Genomic DNA, 7,500 nt, shown 5'->3' on the forward strand with positions numbered 1-7,500 from the left:
GAGGTGAAAGGTGAGAAGATGGGAAGCTGCAAGGACACGGTTGGTTGAAGATGGGAGAAAAAGAAAAGAGGAATAAGGATGGTAGTTTGGGGGAGTGTTAAGGGAAAGAATTGTTTTTTGCGTTGTGATGGAGATGTTTTTTTAAGTAAGTAATTAAGTAAGTAAGTGTTAAGGGGAAGAATTGTGTTTTTTGTGTTGTGATGGTATGACATGTAGTTTTGATCACGTGACTTGGGTATGGAGGACTGAGGAAGGAAACAACGAAGAGCGAGAGAATAAGTACGTGAGGAGAAATATAAAAAAGAATTATACACAGAGACGAAGACCAATAAAGAACTGGAGAATATACGAGAATAAAAACAAAATAAACGTATAGACAGGAAAACAATAAACGAAATAAGAGAGAGAGGAGATATAAAAGACAAAACGAAAAGAAAGAGATAAATAAAAACAAAAGAGCAACAACTAATAACACACACAAAAAAAAACTAAACACACAGACAATAAAAAGCAAAAGGTACACTTCAAGATAAAAAAAAAAGATAGAAAGAAAAATATACATAAATAAATAAAAATGAAACAAAAGAACAATAAATAACAACACCACGACAAATAAAGAAATAAAAAAACACACAGACAATAAATATACAAACACAAGATATACTTCAAGATAAAAAGATAGAAAAAAGATAGTACAGGTCAACGAAGCATGGAAGAGAAAGAGAGTTTAGGGAAAAGACTAAAGAAAGCAACAGAAAACGAGAGTCAGACCTAAGATTGAGGACGCGGTCAGAAAGACTTGAACAAGAGTACGTGACGCAAATATTCAGCAGCGGACAGTTATTTAAGGTGTGAGAAGCATTTCCTGGGTATTGGCATGAAGCTTATGGGTGTGTGACGTGTTCTTTGTAATCCGTCTTAAGCCGTATTCTGAAACGTTTTGCTCTCTCATCACGACTCTTTTCCAAGGCCACAATGGTGATTAACCGGGTTTTCAAGTGTTTTTCCTATTAATTCTGTTGAAATCTTGTTAATCTGCCACTAGAATTGTAAAATCACTCTTAAAAACACTTTACTCTCACCACGACTGTTTTGCAAGGCGACAAAAATATTAGCTGGATTTTCACGAGTGTTTATCTTGCTAATATTGTATAAATCATGCTAATATGTCACTAGAACCATAAGAACAACTTCAAAATCCGCCATTTCAACTAGAACTAGAGTCTTGCATGTAGTGGAGGAGTAGTGTAGCAGTAGAAGTGTTTCAGAACATGGATTTTAATCAAGAGTGTTTATCTTGCTATTATATATCATGGTAATATGTCACTAGAACCATAAGAACAACTTCAAAATCCGCCATTTCAACTAGAACTAGAGTCTTCTGAGTGTAGTAGACGAGTGGTGTAGAAGTGGAAGTGTTTCAGAATACTGACCTTATAGGAGTGGTATGTTCTTGGTATTGTGTGTGGTGTAATACAGGAACCAGCACGCTTTGATGTGATGGCTTCTTGCAACTTCCTTTGTGTTCTTATCTTCCTGGAGCAGTGAGAAGGTTCTTGTATGTATCTGTCTGTTTATCCTTAGAAGCGATTAAATAACTTTTTTTTTATGTGTAAGAGAAAAGCATTGGCCAAGGGCAACAAAAATATAAAGAAAACAAACCCCATTCAGGTGCCAGTCTCCTTACAGAGCCGATAGGATTAGCCAAATAAGAGGGGACAAATATCTTGAGACTAATAAACTAACTGAACAAATGACTAACGAATAAATTAACGAAGTAACTAACTAACCAATAACAACAATAATACCAGTAACACCACCACCACTAAAAAAAAAGAAAAAAAAAGAAAAACGTACACAAAATAACACAAATTTTCACACATAGAAAAAGAAGGAAAATGAAAAAGGTACACACCAGGTAAGGCCAGGTAACTTATACTGTTGGTGTCACTGTATTTACCTGGATATGCTTAGGTAAGGTGAGGTGAGAGGCGGCGAGGCGTGGTAAGGTGGGCGGGGTGAGGGAGAGAGGTCTGGTGATGGAGACTGATAGAGCGGGGTGAGGGAGTGGTCAGGGAGGGGTGAGGGGGGGTGAGGGTGTGGCAGTAGTGGTGTGGCATGTAGGAGAGGTTTGGTGGAGAGGGAGAGGGAGAGAAGGATGGATGAAGAGAGGAAATGCAAGAGAGTCAAAATGGCAGAGTAAGAAGAAAAGTAAGGAGAGGAGAGGAAAAAGGGAAAACGAGAGGAGAGAGAGAGAGAGAGAGAGAGAGAGAGAGAGAGAGAGAGAGAGAGAGAGAGAGAGAGAGAGAGAGAGAGAGAGAGAGAGAGAGAGAGAGAGAGAGAGAGAGAGAGAGAGAGAGAGAGATAAAGAGGGAAAAGAAGAAAAGTGAGAGGAGAGAAGAGATAAACAAAAAGGAAAGAATAAGGGGAGGAATGAGAGGGAACGAAGGTAAGAGGGAAGGAGAGGACAGAGGAAGGGAGAGGGAGAGGAGGGAGAGGTGATGCAGATGCGCGGCAGGACCAAGGCACTCTCCCTCCCTCTCTCTCTCTCTCTCTCTCTCTCTCTCTCTCTCTCTCTCTCTCTCTCTCTCATCTAGTCTGTCCTTCTCTGCTCTTAATCCTGTTTTTAGGGAGGAGGAGGAGGAGGAGGAGGAGGAGGAGGAGGAGGAGGAGGAGGAGGAGGAGGAGGAGGAGGAGGAGGAAAGGGAGAATTCTCAACCCCTTTCCTTCATCTACTCCTCCTTTTCCTCCTCCATTTCTTCCTTTCCTCTCCTTTATTCTTGTCTCTTTTCTCGTATCTTTCCTTTCGTCTTTTTCTTCCTCCTTTTCCTTCGTTTCTTCCTCTCCTTCCTTCCTTCCTTCCTATTACAACTAAACTCTTCTATCATCACACTCATCTTCATTCTTTTTTTTTCATACCTTCTCTTTCGTTCTCCTCCTCTTCTTCCTCTTCTTCTTCTTTCTCCTCCTCCTCCTCCTCCTCCTCCTCCTCCTCGCCAGGACAGGTTGTGGGAAGGCAGTTTCTCTCTGGTCACTAACCTCGGGAAGGACCTCACACTAGCCTTCTCCTCCTCCTCCTCCTCCTCCTCCTCCTCCTCCTCCTCCTCCTCTCGTAACTCCTCTACTAGTTTTCATTTTAGTTCTTTTCTGCTTCATCTATCACTTTTTTCTCTCTTTCTCTCTTTCTTCTAACTTTCTCTTCTTTTCTCTCTTCTACATTTATTACTCCTTCCCCCTTCTCTCCTTCACCTTCCTTTCCTTGTCCTGCATTTTTTCTCTCTTTCGTCTCTCCTTCGTTTTCTCTCTCCATTGCCTTCTCTTTCCTTGTCCTTCCCTTCTTCACCTCCTCTATCCTCCCTTCCCTCCTTCATCTCTTCTTCCCTATTTCTTCCTTCCTTTCTTTACCTCAATTTCCCTGTCCTTCCTTCACTTCTTCCTTATCCTTTCCTCCTTCATTCCTTACTAATCATTCCCCATTCCTCTCTCTCTCCTCTCCCTTTTCTTGTCCTTCCGTCATACTTCTTCCTCTCGACCCTCCCCTCTCCCTCTCCCTCTATCCTTCCCCCCATCTGTCCCTCTCCCTGAATGGCCTCACATGAACCCTGCAACGCATCCTCAAGGTGACCTCAGTTCCTACTCAGCTGTGACCTTTTATGACCCAGGAGCTGAAAGGGCCCCATTAGGATGCTGGTCAGGATATCCTATTTCATCCTTTCTCTGTTTTTTTTTATCTCTCTTTTTTTTAAGGATTGTTTACTTCTTTTTATTCTGTTCTTGTTTCCTTTCTCTCTCTCTCTCTCTCTCTCTCTCTCTCTCTCTCTCTCTCTCTCTCTCTCTCTTGTGCTAGCTGTTGTATTTCCTTTCTCCATTTCCTCTTCCCTCCTCTCTTTATCTTTCTCTTCCTTCTCTTTGTCCCTTTTTCCAATCCTTTAGTTCCTTTTATCCATATTCTTCTTCTTCTTCTTCTTCTTCTTCTTCTTCTTCTTCTTCTTCTTCTTCTTCTTCTTCTTCTTCTTCTTCTTCTTCTTCTTCTTCTTCTTCTTCTTCTTCTTCTTCTTCTTCTTCTTCTTCTTCTTCTTCTTCTTCTTCTTCTTCTTCTTCTTCTTCTTCTTCTTCTTCTTCTTCCTCCTTTCCTCCTCCTCTTCCTCCTTGTCTTTCTCAAGCTATTCGTCCTCATCCAATTTATTTTCTTGTTCTTTCTACTTGCCTTCTTCCAAGCTCCTCCTTCTCCTCCTCCTCCTCCTCCTCCTCATTCTCCTCCTCCTCCTCTTTTTCTTCTCCCACGTGTTCAATTCCTGCCTCACCTGTGTCCAGTCCCACGCTAATTAGAAACTGCAGGTGAATTGTATGCCCGACACTAGACTTCCCTGGCACATGAAGAATGATCAAATGGACTTCAAATCCTCACTCTTTGGAAGACCTCTGGAAACACTCTCTCTCTCTCTCTCTCTCTCTCTCTCTCTCTCTCTCTCTCTCTCTCTCTCTCTCTCTCTCTCTCTCTCTCTCTCTCTCTATCTCTCTATCTGTCTGTCTATCTATCTATCTATCTATCTATTTGTCTATCTATTTATTCCTTTACTTTTTATCTTTGTTTTCTAGTCCCTGAAAATTTATCTACTTACTTATCTATCTATCTATCTATCTATCTATCTATCTATCTATCTATCTATCTATCTACCTTTCTATCTATCTATCTATCTATCTATCTGTCGGTCTATCTGTATGTCTCTTTGTCTGTCTATATATTTATCTATTTATTTGTGTATCTATTCATGGATTGAGAGAGAGAGAGAGAGAGAGAGAGAGAGAGAGAGAGAGAGAGAGAGAGAGAGAGAGAGAGAGAGAGAGAGAGAGAAATCGAGTGTGTACTTATGAACGTATTAAGATAAACTACTTTTTTTTTCTTCTTCTTCTTCTTCTTCTCCTCCTCCTCCTCCTCCTCCTCCTCCTCCTCCTCCTCCTCCTCCTCCTCCTCCTCCAGCAGTAAACATTCCCACAAAGGCATCGCAAGTGTTTAATTTCGTTGACATTTAATTTTACCGCCATCACATTTCCTTCTCTCTGATCCCTTGGCTGTGTAAGGTCTGATGCCTCTCTCTCTCTCTCTCTCTCTCTCTCTATCTATCTATATCTCTCTCTCTCTGGTAACAAATTCATCCACTAATTTTTCACTAATTGAGTCTTACATCATATAAATCCACACACACACACACACACACACACACACACACACACACACACACACGTCCCTCTAGGCAGAATCTAAACCAGGAATGTCGGGAAAATCCATGTTTAGGTATAGATCGTGTGTGTGTGTGTGTGTGTGTGTGTGTGTGTGTGTGTGTGTGTGTGTGTGTGTGTGTGTGTGTGTGTGTGTGTGTGTGTGTGTGTGTGTGTGTGTGTGTGTGTGTGTGTGTCTTTGTGTGTGTGTGTATGTGTGTGTGGTTGTATAGACACGATCACACGGCAAGATGAAAGGAAGGAAGATATAAATTGATAACTTGTAACTGAAAGAAGAGCAAGAGGAGGAGGAGGAGGAGGAGGAGGAGGAGGAGGAGGAGGAGGAGGAGGAGGAGGAGGAGGAGGAGGAGGAGGAGGAGGAGAAGGAGGAGGAGAATACGTGAACAGCTTCCCTCGTTCTTCTTAGCAGGACAAGAGAGAGAGAGAGAGAGAGAGACTACATTAGCTAACCTTAAACACAATTTCTGTCACTCTTAAGTTAACATCATTTCACCTTAACAAAACCACTTCTCTTCTCTTCACTAACACCAAATAACACGAAAAACATCCACAAAACACAAAACATCAGGCGGTGACGTGACAAAATGACTGGATACGAATGAATTGAAGCTATTTATGTTTGATGTATCGCCTCACGAACACGATTAATAGGAGGAGGGATTCACGTCGCTTCAATTAATAAAAGGATAATATTAAACACACAGGCGGGGCTTCGTTGCATAAACATGAGGGGAATAAAAGGGAAGTCTTCTGCGTGTTGATCTATGGCGCTGGGAACACACAGATGGAGATAGATTCTGAAAGGTTTATGTTCTGTCGATTAATTTTAGTGAAGCTCAGCACGCGAGGAGGTTTGCTGTTGAAAATGAGTCTGATACGTTTGAAACACTGGACATATGTGTGAATCGGTTGTGTTTACGTGTCTGTGGTAATTTTGATTTGATAATACATGGTTTGATTTTTAGTTTTCTGTTTTATTTATTTCCATTTCCATTACTTTTTATCTTGATCTTTATTTTCATTCTCTGATCTTTAGTTTTTATTCTTTATTGAGATTTTCGTTTGGATTCTGAAAGGTTTATGATCTGCCGGTAAATTTCAGTGAAGCTCAGCACGCGAGGAGCTTTGCTGGTGAAAATGAGACTCTGATGAAACTGAAGAGCATTAAATCTGAAGTACCGAGCGAGCAGTTGACTACGGGAATAATGAAACTATTACATTTATGCATATGAGAATAATTTGAGTATTGGATGGCCAGGTGGGGTCAGGTGAGGTCATGTTTGGTTGGGTTAGGGTTTCTTTACAAGGACTGCCACGTGTAGACCTGATGGCTTCCCTTGCTTTGTGTCTTTATGTCCTAATGAACTTTACAGGTGACACTAAGACTAATAAAGTAGACCTGACTGAGTATGAAGCACGATAGATGAAAGATGTTAGAATTGCATTGAAAAAAGAAGGAAAGTTCTCTAATACAAATAAATTAAGTTCATGAGGTTTTCTGTATATTCTAGTCGCCATTTGCCAAACCCGCCAGTGTGGCCTCTGAAAACAACCACGATGAGAGAATATAACATTTTCCTTAAGGCTTTCTCGCTATTCATATAACATCATTCTATATATTAAAGATGAACCTCGTATATATCATGAATACCTGGAGAGCTTTAGTGGTGGAGTAAACTATCCTTAACACGCTCTAATAAAAGTTAAAATTTCCAAGAGACTACGATTCTGATGAGAGTTAAGGTTTCTGCATCATGAGTGAGGAGAGACACCCTTGAGAATCACTTGGTCATCTGTGTTGCCTTTGAAAACATACCCATTAAAAACACAGCGTTTTAACTCCCACGAGAATAATACACCTCTGAAAACATTAACGTTTACTACAACATGAAGACAGACCAGAGAAAACGATGAAACAAAAGGTAACTATGTTTCTACAACATATAAGATACTTATTTAACGCCTTTAGTGCCATGACGCGTTTTCATATTCATTCTGCTTACTATCTGATGATTTTATACAGCTTCAGAAACTTATATGGGAGATTAAAATAGTGAAGACTGCGGCCATTAATCATCTGACCTTCATAGACCCATCCTAATGTCAATAAAATGGCCTAATCGTATACAAATCTCAAGGTAAAAATGTGTCCCAGTATTGAAAAGGTTAATACTTCCAATGTTCATTACGTAAAAAAAATAAGCTAAGTATTTACGTGACTTATGCATCGTGAGGGAAGACTTGTAAACCATCTGGCCA

The sequence above is a fragment of the Portunus trituberculatus genome, chromosome 28 (genome assembly GCF_017591435.1).
Source record: "Portunus trituberculatus isolate SZX2019 chromosome 28, ASM1759143v1, whole genome shotgun sequence".
Classification (NCBI taxonomy): domain Eukaryota; kingdom Metazoa; phylum Arthropoda; class Malacostraca; order Decapoda; family Portunidae; genus Portunus; species Portunus trituberculatus.